We start from the raw sequence: 16,576 nt of genomic DNA, 5'->3' as shown, positions 1-16,576 counted from the left end.
AGGATATCTTCAAGAAAATCAGAGATACCAAAGGAACATTTCATGCAAAGATGGGCTCAATAAAGGACAGAAATGGTATGGACCTAACAGAAGCACAAGCTATTAAGAAGAGGTGGCAAGAATACACAGAACTGTACAAAAAAGATCTTCACGACCCAGATAATCACGATGGTGTGGTCACTCACCTAAAGCCAGACATCCTGGAAAGTGAAGTCAAGTGGGCCTTAGAAAGCATCACTATAAACAAAGCTAGTGGAGGTGATGGAATCCAGTTGAGCTATTTCAAATCCTGAAAGATGATGCTATGAAAGTGCTGCACTCAGTATGCCAGCAAATTTGGAAAACTCAGCAGTGGCCACAGGACTGGAAAAGGTCAGTTTTCATTCCAATCCCAAAGAAAGGCAATGCCAAAGAATGCTCAAACTACTGCACAATTGCACTCATCTCACACGCTAGTAAAGTAATGCTCAAAATTCTCCAAGCCAGGCTTCAGCAATACGTGAACCGTGAACTTCCAGGTGTTCAAGCTGGTTTTAGGAAAAGCAGAGGAACCAGAAATCAAATTGCCAACATCCGCTGGATCATGGAAAAAGCAAGAGACTCCCAGAAAAACATCTGTTTCTGCTTTATTGACTATGCCAAAGCCTTTGAGTGTGTGGATCACAATAAACTGTGGAAAATTCTTCAAGAGATGGGAATACCAGACCACCTGACCTCCCTCTTGAGAAACCTATATGCAGGTCAGGAAGCAACAGTTAGAACTGGACATGGAACAACAGACTGGTTCCAAATAGGAAAAGGAGTACGTCAAGGCTGTATATTGTCATCCTGCTTATTTAACTTTTATGCAGAGTACATCATGAGAAACGCTGGGCTGGAAGAAACACAAGCTGGAATCAAGATTGCCGGGAGAAATATCAATAACCTCAGATATGCAGATGACAGCACCCTTATGGCAGAAAGTGAAGAGGAACTAAAAAGCCTCTTGATGAAGGTGAAGAGGAGAGTAAAAAAGTTGGCTTAAAGCTCAACATTCAGAAAACGAAGATCATGGCATCTGGTCCTATCACTTCATGGGAAATAGATGGGGAAACAGTGGAAACAGTGTCAGACTTTATTTTTGGGGGCTCCAAAATCACTGCAGATGGTGACTGCAGCCATGAAATTAGAAGACACTTATTCCTTGGAAGAAAAGTTATGACCAACCTAGATAGCATATTAAAAAGCAGAGACATTACTTTGCCAACAAAGGTCCGTCTAGTCAAGGCTATGGTTTTTCCTGTGGTCATGCATGGATGTGAAAGTTGGACTGTGAAGAAAGCTGAGCGTCGAAGAATTGATGCTTTTGAACTGTGGTGTTGGAGAAGACTCTTGCGAGTCCCTTGGACTGCCAGGAAATCCAACCAGTCCATTCTGAAGGAGATCAGCCCTGGGATTTCTTTGGGAGGAATGATGCTAAAGCTGAAACTCCAGTACTTTGGCCACCTCATGTGAAGAGTTGACTCATTGGAAAAGACTCTGATGCTGGGAGGGATTGGGGGCAGGAGGAGAAGGGGATGACAGAGGATGAGATGGCTGGATGGCATCACTGACTCAATGGACATGAGTCTGAGTAAACTCCGGGAGTTGGTGATGGGCAGGGAGGCCTGGTGTGCTGCGATTCATGGGGTCGCAAAGAGTCGGACACGACTAGCGACTGAACTGAACTGAACTGAACTGAATCCCTATAGCAACCGTACATGTACATAAAAACTACACAGTTTTTTAAAAAGCCTACAATAGATAAAATGGATACTGGAAAAAAAATTCAAATAACCCAAAAGAAGGCAGGGAAGGGGAAAGAGAGGGACAGAAAAAAGAGGAAACAAGTAGAAAACAAATGATAAATCTAAGTCCAAATATATTATTACCTTAAATGTAGAAAGTTCAAAGGTACCAATTAAAACAGAGTTTCTTGGAATGTATGTTTTTAAATGGCTCAACTGTATGCTATCTTGGAGAAGGAAATGGCAACCCACTCCAGTATTCTTGCCTAGAGAACTCCATGGACAGAGGAGCATGGTGGGTTACAGTCCCTGGGGTTGCAAAGAGTTGTACACGCCTGAGCGCCCGAGCAACTAACATAACACAATATGCTGTCTACAAATAAAAATCATTTCAAATATAATGATATAACTGGGTTAAAAGAAAAAGGATGGAAAAAAAATAACAGGCAAACACTACTCAAAAGAAATCCCAGTGGCCATATTCATATCAGACAAGTTATTATCTGAAGAAATAATTGGGCTTCCCTGGTGGCTCAGTGGTAAAGAATCCACCGGCCAAGCAGGAGACGCAGGTTCAATCCCTGGATCAGGAAGATCTTCTGGAGAAGGAAATGGCAACCCACTCCAGTATTCTTGCCTGGGAAATCCCATGGACAGAGTAGCCTGGTGGGCTACAGTCCATGGAGTCGCAAAATAGTCAGCCGCGACTGAGCGACTAAACAACGTATGCTGTCTACAAAAAAATGCTCATTTCAAATATAATGATATAGCTAGTTTAAAAGTAAAAAAATGAAAAATAGATAACAGGCAAACACGACTCCAAAGAAATCCCAGTGGCCATATTCATATCAGACAAATTATCATTCAGTGAAATAATAGCTAAGAACTGTGACGCCTCAGAGTAAAGAAAATTACCCGGGATTAAGAGGGGCATTACATAATGATAAAAAGGTAAATTCACCAAGCATAATAATCCTCAATGTGTATATACCTAATAGAAGAGTTTCAAAACACGTGAAGCAAAACGGATAGAACTGAAAAGAAAAACAGGTAGCTCCACAATTATAATTGAAGTACCAACACTCTTTTTTCAGTAATTGATAGAAATACTAGACAAAAAATTAGCATAAAGAAGAACTCAACCAAATGGACTTAATTGCTGTTTATAGACTACTTCATCCAACAACAGCAAAATAAATATTTTTTTAAGTGTGCATGGAAAAACTAATCCGCTTTCTCGATCCTCGGCGGATGAAATCAGACCCCAGGCCCGGTGTCCCGAGTGCCGAGGGGACCGCTGGCCTGGTGGTAAGTGGGGCCGGGCCCCTGCGAACAGAGGTTCGAGGTCGGCAACGCCCCGCGCCGCATCCTCAGGTGGTTCCACCGGGAGGGATTTGGCTCTGAAGGCGGCGGCGGTGGCCCGGGGACGGAGGCTCTGTTGGCGAGACTTTTCTGCCTGAGCCTGCCCCTAGGGGCCGCCGTCCGGCAAGCCGGATCAGGCCGGACGGGGTTCCGCTGGGGTCTCAGGCAGGCGCTCGCTCCGCACAGCGCTGGGGACCCGGGTCGGGTCGACTCGCAGCCACTTTCCAAAAAGAATATGGGGGGAAAAAATCAGATTCATGTCATGTATGCCAAGTTCTTCATACTGGATTAGAGGACAAAGAACTTTGATTATCTTGGAAGGAATTTGGATGTATAAATAAGAGCAGTATCAGGTCATATGAACCATCAGCCAGAGAACTCAGTGCATAAATCACAATCACCTCTCTCTAAGGCCTATTACCACAAGCCTTGATCAACCTGTGGATGAAATGGAAAATAAAAGAGTTCTTGGATCTAATGCCTGGTGCTCCTCCTGCCTACAACTGCCATTTAAATTCATCAGATCCAAATTCTGATGCCCCTCCAGAATACAATTCCCATTTTGTACCTTGGCCCCCTGGACCAGCTGTCCCTCCACCTGCATACACTCCAGGAGACTTGCCTGTGGGATACTACAGCCCACAGCAACTCAGGACGCTTCCTTCATACCTGCCAACTGGTGGCACCCATCCTATACAGTACCAGCCTGGCTGGTACCTTTCGCCAATTGGGCTATATGTATATATGTTCTTCAGCATTTTGAGCCTCTGGAAACTGGAGGTGCAGTGTCCTCCTGGCATCACCATTGGCTTTGTAGCTGAACACTGGAACTTGTGCAGGGTGGTGTACAGCCTCCAAAACCAGAAGAAAGAAGATATGATAGGAGTGCTTGGGCCATGTTCTACCTATGGCTGTGCTTCAGATTCTGTTTTGAGCACCTGCCTGGAAATGGATATCAGGGAAAGATTGTGCCATTTTCTTTACTGATTTATAACATTCTAAGAGAGAATGTGTTGATATTTTTTGCATTTTAAAAAGGTCACTTTATAATCAGTTGAGAGAACAGGAGTGAGAAACATGTTATCTTTATCCTGACAAAGCTGTTAAGAGGACATGGCTGTGTTCTTTGGGAACACAGTAAGTTTCCTACATGCAAACCTTCACGGTGTGAACTTTCAAAGATGTGAACGTGCATCTGGTTCCTGGAAGGAACCAGAACCTGTGCTCTCAACGTCAAGTATGAGTGAAATTGCAGCTTGCCCTCTGTCTCCTATTGCTGATGATCCTTCAGCTCTACCACCTCCCATCTCCTCTCCCTCCTCCAGTTAGTAACTCTTCTTGCCTGTTCACTCGATGGCAGCCCCTGTAAGCCAACTGTTGTACTGACCACTGTACTTGTTGAGGTACTGTACTGTAAGATTAATATGTTTTCTTTAAAAAAAAAAAAAAAACTACTCAGATGTACATAGAAAGGATAATCAAGATAGGCCATATGCTGGGATATAAAAGTAACCTTAACAAACTTTAAAGTTAGGGTTCAGCAATATGTGAACCATGAACTTCCTGATGTTCAAGCTGGTTTTAGAAAAGGCAGAGGATCAGATCAGATCAGATCAGATCAGTTGCTCAGTCGTGTCTGACTCTTTGCGACCCCGTGAATCGCAGCACGCCAGGCCTCCCTGTCCATCACCAACTCCAGGAGTTCACTCAGACTCATGTCCATCGAGTCAGTGATACCATCCAGCCATCTCATCCTCTGTCATCCCCTTCTCCTCCTGCCCCCAATCCCTTCCAGCATCAGAGTCTTTTCCAATGAGTCAACTCTTCGCATGAGGTGGCCAAAGTACTGGAGTTTCAGCTTTAGCATCAGTCTTTCCAAAGAAATCCCAGGGCTGATCTCCTTCAGAATGGACTGGTTGGATCTCCTGGCAGTCCAAGGGACTCGCAAGAGTCTTCTCCAACACCACAGTTCAAAAGCATCAATTCTTCGGCGCTCAGCCTTCTTCACAGTCCAACTCTCACATCCATCATGACCACAGGAAAAACCATAGCCTTGACTAGACGAACCTTTGTTGGCAAAGAACCAGAGATCAAATTGCCAACATCCGCTGGATCATGGAAAAAGCAAGAGAGTTCCAGAAAAACATCTATTTCTGCTTTATTGACTATGCCAAAGACTTTGACTGTGTGGATCACAATAAACTGTGGAAAATTCTTCAAGAGATGGGAATACCAGACCACCTGACCTGCCTCTTGAGAAACCTATATGCAGGTCAGGAAGCAACAGTTAGAACTGGCCATGGAACAACAGACTGGTTCCAAATAGGAAAAGGAATGCGTCAAGGCTGTATATTGTCACCCTTTTTATTTAACTTATATGTAGAGTACATCATGAGAAATGCTGGACTGGAAGAAACACAAGCTGGAATCAAGATTGCTGGGAGAAATATCAATAACCTCAGCTTTGCAGATGACACCACCCTTATGGCAGAAAGTGAAGAGGAACTCAAAAGCCTCTTGATGAAAGTGAAAGAGGAGAGTGAAAAAGTTGGCTTAAAGCTCAACATTCAGAAAACGAAGATCATGTCATCCTGTCCCACCACTTCATGGGAAATAGATGGGGAAACAGTGGAAACAGTGTCAGACTTTATTTTTCTGGGCTCCAAAATCACTGCAGGTGGTGACTGCAGCCATGAAATTAAAAGACGCTTGCTCCTTGGAAGGAAAGTTATGACCAACCTAGATAGCATATTCAAAAGCAGAGACATTACTTTGCCAACAAAGGTCCATCTAGTCAAGGCTATGGTTTTTCCAGTGGTCATGTATGGATGTGAGAGTTGGACTGTGAAGAAGGCTGAGTGCCAAAGAATTGAGGCTTTTGAAATGTGTTATTGGAGAAGACTCTTGAGAGTCCCTTGGACTGCCAGGAGATCCAACCAGTCCATTCTGAAGGAGATCAGCCCTGGGATTTCCTTGGAAGGACTGATGCTAAAGCTGAAACTCCAGTACTTTGGCCACTTTATGTGAAGTGTTGACTCATTGGAAAAGACTCTGATGCTGGGAGGGATTGGGGCAAGAGGAGAAGGGGACGACAGAGGATGAGATGGCTGGATGGCATCACTGACTCGATGGACGTGAGTCTGAGTGAACTCCGGGAGTTGGTGATGGACAGGGGGGCCTGGCGTGCTGCGATTCATGGGGTCACAAAGAATCAGACATGACTGAGTGACTGATCTGATCTGATCTAAACTTAAAAGTTGGCATCAATCATGATGGATGGCAACACCAACTCGATGGACATGAGTTTAAGCAAGCTCCAGGAGTTGGTGATAAACAGGGAAGCCTGTCATGTGGCAGTCCATGGGGTCACAAAGAGTTGGACACGATTGAGTGATTGAACTGAACTGAAACTTAAAAGAATTTAAATCATGCAAAGTATATCTTCTGACCATAATGGAATTAGATTAGAAACCCAAACCAGAAAGATAACAGGAAAATCTTCGAATATTTAGATAGTAAACAACATTCTTCTAAATAATCAGAAAGTCAAAGAGTGCCAGGTGAAATTATAAAATATTTTTACTGAACAAAAATAATATAGCAAATCAAAGATTTTAGAATGCAGTACTTAGAGGGAAATTTATAGCATTAAATGCTTATATTAGAAAAGAAGGAAAGGCTCAAATAAATAAACTAAGCTTTCACTTTAAGAAACCAGAGATGAACAAACTAAACCCACGGCAAGTAAAAGGAAGGAAACAATAAAGATAAGAGCAGGAATCAATGGAATTGAAAACAGGAAAAAGCAAGATAAAAAGCTAGTTCTTTGAAAAGAGCAATAATATTGATCTACTTCTAGCGATACCAACAACAAAAAAAAGATACAAATTACCATAATCAGTAGTGAAAGGGGTTATGTGCATTTTTACAGTAGTGTTATTTATTTATTTTCGGCTGTGCTGAGTCTTTGTTGCTGTGGGGGCTTTTCTCTATTAACAGTTGCAGTGAGCGAGGGCTGCTCTCTAGTTGTGGGGCTGGGCTTCTCATTGTGGTGGTTTCTCTCGCTGCAGAGCAAGGGCTCTATGGCACATGGGCTTAGTAGTCGCAGCACATGGGCTCAGTAGTTGTGGCTCCCGGGCTCTAGAGCACAGGTTCAATAGTTTTGGGCTTAGTTGCTCTGTGGCACATGGGATCCTCCTGGATCAGGGATCACCTGTGTCTCCTACACTGGCAGGAGGATTTTTTATCACTGACCCACCAGGGAAGCCTGGGATTATATACTTTTAAAAAATAATAAAAATTGCAGACATTTAAAAGATAGTAAGGGAAGACTATGAACAACACTATGCACATACATTTGACACCTCAGATGAAATGAACTCATTCCTTGAAAACCACAAAACTCACTCAAGATGAAATAGATAACCTCAATATTTCCGTAACTATTAAAGACATTGATTGAAAGGAATCTCTTCTCCCAAACGTTTTAGCTTACATACTGTACTATTCCATTTGCATCACATTTTCAAAAAAAAAACAAGAACTATAGTGGTAAAGAAAAAATGAGTGGTTGCCAGGGGTTAATTAGGGGTGAGGGCAGGGTGGAGAACGTGACTACAAAGCGATAGTGTGAGGGACATTTCTGGGGTTATGTAACTGTTCTGTATTCTAGTTATGAATCTATACATGTGTTAAAATGAACTGTATACACAAAAAAGTCAATTTTACTGTATGTTTGCTTAAAACAATTTTTTTTTTTTTTCATTTAATTAGGACTCCTTGGGCAAATGGCTGATTCCAGAGCTGGGGCACAGGAGGTACAAGATGAGCCTGGAACATCTTCTTGTGCTATAAAGTAAGGAATTACTCAAAATAAAAATGGGCATGTGTCTTGAGGGCAAATGAGCTAGTTTGAAGGAGTTCCTACTGACCATATCTTGAAATTTTAGCACCAAAATAATTAAAGATGGTAATAATTATAAACCATTAAAAATAGAAATTTATGAATCTCAACTTACAGCAAATAAATACATATATTTATACATGCATAAGTACATACTATTGCTTACAATAGAATGTCTTAACACTTTTGGCTAAATATAGAGCGAATGCTGAGGTTGTGAAGTCCTATTTTGCAGTCAGCATAACAAAGATTGACTCAGGCAAGACTATCAATGAATATTAAATCTAGGAGTAAATCTTTATGAGGTACAGGATATTTGCATGATCTAACTGTGTCCCATCAGAAGAGGCAATGGCAACCCACTCCAGTACTCTTGCCTGGAAAATCCCATGGATGAAGGAGCCTGGTAGGCTGCAGTCCAAGAGTCAGACACGACTGAGCGACTTCACTTTCACTTTTCACTTTCATGCATTGGAGAAGGAAATGGCAGCCCACTCCAGCGTTCTTGCCTGGAGAATCCCAGGGAAGACCGAGCCTGATGGGCTGCCGGTTATTGGGTCGCACAGAGTCAGACACTACTGAAGCGACTGAGCAGCAGCAGCAGCACTGCTATAGTGTGTCCCATAGATGGTTACCAGGGAAAAATTAGTAATTTCTCAGTGGAGAAATCAAACAATTTGACCTGGTGATTACAACATCACCAATAAGGGTTAGGTGGCTATTGTGTGGCTTACGTGTGTGCATGCTAAGTCACTTCAGTTGTGTCTGACTCTTTTGCAACCCTACAGACTGTAGCCTGCTAGGCTCCTCTGTCCATGGAGTTCTCCAGGCAAGAATATTGGAGTGGGTTGCCATTCCCTTATCCAAAGGATCTTCCCAACCCAGGGATCGTCCAGGTTCGATTACAGGTGGACTCTACAGTCTGATCCTAGAAAATATTCAGCGTATATATTTGTATATAAATAATTCCTACTCAATAATAAAAAGACAAACAAGCCCAGTTGAAAAGGGGGGAAAAATGAGATACGTGCTTCATAAAGGAAAATGTACAGGTGGACAATTAACATATGAAAAAATTCTTAACATTATTATGCATCAAGAAAACAAACCACAATGAGATACCATTTTACACCCACTAGAATAACAGCAACAAAAAACAAGAAAAACTGTCATTTCCAAATGCTGGTGAGGATGTGCAGCAAATAGAACTTTCATAAATTGCTGATGGGAATGTAAAAATGATTTAATTGAATTCTGTCCCTACTGAAAAAAAACAACGTGGTTTGCCAGTGTTCATGAAAATGTAAACTAGCCAGATATGCTGTAAAGAGCATTGGGAAAGAAATCAAAAGCTCCCAAGAATAATTCACAATTCTGCCACTACTGCTGAGTAAATCACTTAATTGCTCTGGGTTGAGGGGTTTTTTAATATGTAAAATTAAAGATATACACTAAATTATCTCCACAAGCTCTTCCAATAATAAAGTTCCATGAGGTAGTTGTTGTTCAGTTACTAAGTCGTGTCTAACTCTTTGCAACCCCATGGACTGCAACACGCCAGACTTTCCTGTCCTTCACCATCTCCCAGAGTTTGCTCAAACTCATGTCCATTGAATCGGTGATTTCAAATTCAGTGGGATGACTGTACAGGTCAGAAAAGAAAGATAACTTACAAAGGAAATAAAAGTCTTTTGTGTGCATCACACTCTGTACTAACTACTTTACAAAGCTATCTCATTTACTCTTATGATGTAAATTTAATGTTCCCATTTTTAAAATTTAAATATTTATATAGAGGAGAAATTGAAGCTCACAGAGTCTATGTGATTTGGAAGCCCATATTCCTTTCCCATCCTATCTCATCTTTGTCTAGGGAATTAAATTCTTCCATGGATTTTTCTTATTCCTTCCACAGATGTTTCCTTGACCACCCTGGTCCAGGGTGATTTCTTCTTTTTCAGAGTTTCTCTGTATGTATCACCCATACTTCCAATTTCACACCTATAACTTTATGCAGGGTTGGTTATATTTGACTCACTTATTAATCTGTATGCATTTATTGAACAGCCACCATGAAGCTCTGCTAGGCAGTGGAGATCCACAAATAAGTAAGACACAGTCCCTGCCCTCAAGAGTTAAAATTTAGTGAAGGAGACAATCAGCAATCTATTAACACCCTGATCCATTTTAAGAGTAAATCACTTTCTCTATAAAACAAACAGACATACCACTGATGAGGCTGAAAGTAACAAGGGGAATTTTTAATTACTGAATTACAATAGCAAATATTCCATAAGCATTGAGGGCAAAACAAAGAAGCGGTAATAATTGACTGAGAAACTTAAATTCGAAGCAGTAGCACTTTTCCCAGGCAGAGGGTATGCATGTGAGCCAAGCTCCCAGCCCTGTGGCAATCCAGAATGACTGGTAGCACACTGCTGTCTTCTTAACACATCTCTGTGGTGGGGGTAGGGGCAAGGATCTTATCTATTGCCTAGGCATGGCTTTAGGATCAAGACTATCTATTCCAGCCAACATTCTAGCCAGTTTCACCACTGACAATGTATTTCTAAGGTAGTCTTCTTGAGTGCAATGACAGTTTTCTGACAAATGGGGAAAGTCCACAGATAAAAATTATGTAAGCAGAATCTGGTACATAGAAAAGATTCTCCTCTGCTTTGGTTTCTTCCTGGTTCTTGTAGTCAGTCTGGATCTTTCTCTCTAGAAATGTTAAGTTATATTTTTTTCTTCAGTGTCATACTCTGGGATACTGAGTTAATTTATTCCAATTTAATTTAATGAGCACTTTCAATATGCAAAACAATATGGTTGTTACTTAAAGGAAATAAACATGAATAAGAAAAGATTCCTTCAAAGAGTTGAGAGTCATGTAAATTATTATCTAGGCTATAGACCTGGTAATGTCGTGTTCTGTGACAAGTAAGAGCTATATAGGGAAGCCAGATACATGGTCTAGTACATTCTACCCCTTAAGATTAAAATCACTGCTATCTCCAAGGTTCTGGGCTGGGTTATATTAATGAAGAGTCCTGGTCATGTTTACTAATAGGGTTTTCCCAGAAATGAACCTGCAAGTGTTCTCTGAAGTGGGACTGAATTCAGACACAGGATCTATTAGTCTTATCATTGTGACCTAGGATCTAAGAAAAAGAGATGAATCCCTGTGATTTCGTATTACCCAACTTCTTTCCCAGAGGTACCCCTGAGGTACCAACCCAAACTTCATCCTGCCAGCTAAGCAAGAGGTGAGGCAGGTGAATAGATTCTCTCTAAAATGCACAGGAAGCCGAAATTCCCTTTCAGCTAAGGGAACTGAAATTCATTGAGCATCTATCATATATTGATGTTACACATATATTTCATTTAAAGTTCATGTTATCACTTGAGAGTATCATTGCCCCCATTTTATATCTGAGGAAACTGAGGCCTAAAGAGGTTAAATAACTTGCCCAAGGCCACAAAGCTAGTAAGTAGTGTTGATTCAACTTGGAGAATGGCCCTGGATGGAGACATAATTCAGAAATCTGCTGAGTCCTGGCTCTGCCAGGAATCTGTCATGGCTAAGTGATATTTCAAATTATCAAACTGCTCCAAAGCCACAGACAGGAAGCTGCCACATAGCACACTCTACTCCAGACAACATCTGAAAGTCAGTTTCACCAAATCCTTTTGGTCTCCAAAATCCAGTTTTTTTGCACCTTAACTTTAGGATACTTCCAGATTAGATATGTGATAGCTCAGTTGCCATAAAGCAAAATAACTCACCCCAGGGAAGCTCCTGCTGAATTGGCAATGCTCTGGGAGGTGGAGATCCTTGAGGCAGGGGGAAGCCAGGGAGCAGGAGACTATAGAGGCCCCTTAGCCCTGAAAGCACTGAAGACCCAGGAGGCCAGGCAAAGTGGTCAGAGGAGTGGCCCCACAGCTGGTGGTCATTAACAGGGTTGCATGAAAAGCAGCGGGAAGGCAGGGGAGGGTTTTGGTCAGCCTGCCAAAAGTTACTGAACCAAATCATGGACCCTCAGTTCCCTGACCCTTCCCATTCAGCAATTTCCACAGGTAAGTCCAAAGGGGAACTGCTTTAGGAATCCGATAATTTAATTCTGCCTTGCTGATATAAGGATATGGAAAGGTTGTTGCTGAACCACGAAAGTAGCTGGGATTTTTGGCCTCTGGAGGAGAATTCAATCTGGGGCCAAAGACGAAGCTTGATTGCTCAGAGCTTTTAGTAATAAAGTTTTATTAAAGTATAAAACAGATAGAGGAGCTATCCCACATTGAAGGTCAGGAAGGGCGGCGGTGAGGAGATACCCCTTGTCCAAGGTAAGGAGCAATGGCTGCGCTTTGCTGGAGCAGCCGTGAAGAGATACCCCACGCCCAAGGTAAGAGAAACCCAAGTAAGACAGTAGGTGTTGCAAGAAGGCATCAGAGGGCAAACGCACTGAAACGATACTCACAGAAAACTAGTCAATGTAATCACACTAGGACCACAGCCTTGTCTAACTCAAAGAAACTAAGCCATGCCCGTGGGGCAACCCAAGATGGGCGGGTCATGGTGGAGAGATTTGACAGAATGTGGTCCACCGGAGAAGGGAATGGCAAACCACTTTAGTATTCTTGCCTTGAGAACCCCGTGAACAGTATGAAAAGGCAAAATGATAGGATACTGAAAGAGGAACTCCCCAGGTCAGTAGGTGCCGTATGCTACTGGAGATCAGTGGAGAAATAACTCCAGAAAGAATGAAGGGATGGAGTCAAAGCAAAAACAATACCCAGCTGTGGATGTGACTGGTGATAGAAGCAAGGTCCGATGCTGTAAAGAGCAATATTGCATAGGAACCTGCAATGTCAGATCGATGAATCAAGGCAAATTGGAAGTGGTCAAACAAGAGATGGCAAGAGTGAATGTCGACATTCTAGGAATCAGCAAACTGAAATGGACTGGAATGGGTGAATTTAACTCAGATGACCATTATATCTACTACTGCGGGCAGGAATCCCTCAGAAGAAATGGAGTGGCCATCATGGTCAACAAAAGAGTCCGAAATGCAGTATTCGGATGCAATCTCAAAAACGACAGAATGATCTCTGTTCGTTTCCAAGGCAAACCATTCAGTATCACAGTAATCCAAGTTTATGCCCCAACCAGTAATGCTGAAGAAGCTGAAGTTGAATGGTTCTATGAAGACCTACAAGACCTTTAAGAACTAACACCCAAAAAAGATGTCCTTTTCATTATAGGGGACTGGAATGCAAAAGTAGGAAGTCAAGAAACACCTGGAGTAACAGGCAAATTTGGCCTTGGAATACAGAATGAAGCAGGGCAAAGACTAATAGAGTTTTGCCAAGAAAATGCACTGGTCATAGCAAACACCCTCTTTCAACAACACAAGAGAAGACTCTACACATGGACATCACCAGATGGTCAACACTGAAATCAGATTGATTATATTCTTTGCAGCCAAAGATGGAGAAGCTCTATACAGTCAGCAAAAACAAGACCAGGAGCTGACTGTGGCTCAGATCATGAACTCCTTATTGCCAAATTCAGACTGAAATTGAAGAAAGTAGGGAAAACCACTAGACCATTCAGGTATGACCTAAATCAAATCCCTTATGATTATACAGTGGAAGTGAGAAATAGATTTAAGGGCCTAGATCTGATAGATAGAGTGCCTGATGAACTATGGACAGAGGTTCGTGACATTGTACAGGAGACAGGGATCAAGACCATTCCCATAGAAAAGGAATGCAAAAAAGCAAAATGGCTGTCTGGGGAGGCCTTACAAATAGCTGTGAAAAGAAGAGAAGTAAAAAGCAAAGGAGAAAAGGAAAGATATAAGCATCTGAATGCAGAGTTCCAAAGAATAGCAAGAAGAGATAAGAAAGCCTTCTTCAGTGATCAATGCAAAGAAATAGAGGAAAACAACAGAATGGGAAAGACTAGAGATCTCTTCAAGAAAATCAGAGATACCAAAGGAACATTTCATGCAAAGATGAGATCGATAAAGGACAGAAATGGTATGGACCTAACAGAAGCAGAAGATATTAAGAAGAGATGACAAGACTACACAGAAGAACTGTACAAAATAGATCTTCACGACCCAGATAATCACGATGGTGTGATCACTGACCTAGAGTCAGACATGCTGGAATGTGAAGTCAAGTGGGCCTTAGAAAGCATCACTACGAACAAAGCTAGTGGAGGTGATGGAATTCCAGTTGAGCTATTCCAAATCCTGAAAGATGATGCTGTGAAAGTGCTGCACTCAATATGCCAGCAAATTTGGAAAACTCAGCAGTGGCCACAGGACTGGAAAAGGTCAGTTTTCATTCCAATCCCAAAGAAAGGCAATGCCAAAGAATGCTCAAACTACCACACAATTGCATTCATCTCACACGCTAGTAAAGTAATGCTCAAAATTCTCCAAGCCAGGCTTCAGCAATATGTGAACCGTGAACTTCCTGATGTTCAAGCTGGTTTTAGAAATGGCAGAGGAACCAGAGATCAAATTGCCAACATCCGCTGGATCATATAAAAAGCAAGAGAGTTCCAGAAAAACATCTATTTCTGCTTTATTGACTATGCCAAAGACTTTGAGTGTGTGGATTACAATAAACTGTGGAAAATTCTTCAAGATATGGGAATCCTAGACCACCTGACCTGCCTCTTGAGAAATTTGTATGCAGGTCAGGAAGCAACAGTTAGAACTGGACATGGAACAACAGACTGGTTCCAAATAGAAAAAGGAGTTCGTTAAGGCTGTGTATTGTCACCCTGTTTATTTAACTTATATGCAGAGTACATCATGAGAAATGCTGGACTGGAAGAAGCACAAGCTGGAATCAAGATTGCCGGGAGAAATATCAATAACCTCAGATATGCAGATGACAGCACCCTTATGGCAGAAAGTGAAGAGGAACTAAAAAGCCTCTTGATGAAGGTGAAAGAGGAGAGTGAAAAAGTTGGCTTAAAGCTCAACATTCAGAAAACAAAGATCATGGCATCTGGTCCCATCACTTCATGGGAAATAGATGGGGGAACAGTGGAAACAGTGTCAGACTTTATTTTTGTGTGCTCCAAAATCACTACAGATGGTGATTTCAGCCATGAAATTAAAAGACACTTACTCCTTGGAAGGAAAGTTATGACCAACCTAGATGGCATATTGAAAAGCAGAGTCATTACTTTGCCAACAAGGGTCTGTCTAGTCAAGGCTATGGGTTTTCCAGTGGTCATACGTGGATGTGAGAGTTCGACTGTGAAGAAAGCTGAGTGCCGAAGAATTGATGCTTTTGAACTGTGGTGTTGGAGAAGACTCTTGCGAGTCCCTTGGACTGCCAGGATATCCAACCAGTCCATTCTGAGGGAGATCAGCCCTGGGATTTCTTTGGAGGGAATGATGCTAAAGCTGAAACTCCAGTACTTTGGCCACTTCATGTGAAGAGTTGACTCATTGGAAAAGACTCTGATGCTGGGAGGGATTGGGGGCAGGAGGAGAAGGGGATGACAGAGGATGAGGTGGCTGGATGGCATCACTGACTCGATGGACGTGAGTCTGAGTGAACTCCGGGAGTTGGTGATGGACAGGGAGGCCTGGCATGCTGCGATTCATGGGGTCGCAAAGAGTCGGACATGACTGAGCGACTGATCTGATCTGATCTGAAAAGAGATAGAGAAAGCTTCTGACATAGACCTCAGAAGGCGGCAGAAAGAGTGCCCACTTGCTAGTGTTAGCAATAACTTTTTAATTAGTTATTACAATGAATCAAAAGAATGTCTGGAGGTTGTAAAGATCTTACTAGACCCACTCCCATAATTTACATTTTTAGGATAACAGGATTCATTTCAGTTCAGTTCAGTTGCTCAGTCGTGTCCAACTCTTTGCGACCCCATGAATTGCAGCACGCCAGGCCTCCCTGTCCATCACCAACTCTCGGAGTTCACTCAGACTCACATCCATCAAGTCAGTGATGCCATCCAGCCACCTCATCCTCTGTCGTCCCCTTCTCCTCCTGCCCCCAATCCCTCCCAGCATCAGAGTCTTTTCCAATGAGTCAACTCTTCACATGAGGTGGCCAAAGTACTGGAGTTTCAGCTTTAGCATCATTCCCTCCAAAGAAATCCCAGGGCTGATCTCCCTCAGAATGGACTGGTTGGATATCCTGGCAGTCCAAGGGACTCGCAAGAGTCTTCTCCAACACCACAGTTCAAAAGCATCAATTCTTCAGCGCTCAGCTTTCTTCACAGTCCAACTCTCACATCCATGCATGACCACTGGAAAACCCATAGCCTTGACTAGATGGACCTTTGTTGGCAAAGTAATGACTCTGCTTTTCAATATGCCATCTAGGTTGGTCATAACTTTTCTTCCAAGGAGTAAGCGTCTTTTAATTTCATGGCTGCAATCATCATCTGTAGTGATTTTGGAGCACACAAAAATAAAGTCTGACACTGTTTCCACTGTTCCCCCATCTATTTCCCATGAAGTGATGGGACCAGATGCCATGATCTTTGTTTTCTGAA

The 16,576-nt window shown here is 42.3% G+C and overlaps 1 long non-coding RNA gene across 1 annotated transcript in view; it reads right to left on the bottom strand.

Annotated features, from left to right (window-relative positions):
- Window positions 1–11,935, bottom strand: part of LOC147360366 (uncharacterized) — a 62,330-nt gene extending 50,395 nt beyond the window's left edge. The window contains exon 1 of the long non-coding RNA XR_015139120.1: window positions 11,818–11,935. This is a non-coding gene — a long non-coding RNA (uncharacterized LOC147360366). The remainder of the gene's footprint in view (window positions 1–11,817) is intronic.
- Between the last annotated feature and the right edge of the window lie 4,641 nt (window positions 11,936–16,576).

The sequence above is a fragment of the Bos grunniens genome, chromosome 13, assembly GCF_055505025.1.
Source record: "Bos grunniens cultivar Pamir isolate PY7600 chromosome 13, Bosgru_T2T1.0, whole genome shotgun sequence".
In the NCBI taxonomy this organism is placed as follows: Eukaryota; Metazoa; Chordata; class Mammalia; order Artiodactyla; family Bovidae; genus Bos; species Bos grunniens.
This window is presented reverse-complemented; position numbering and strand designations above follow the sequence as displayed.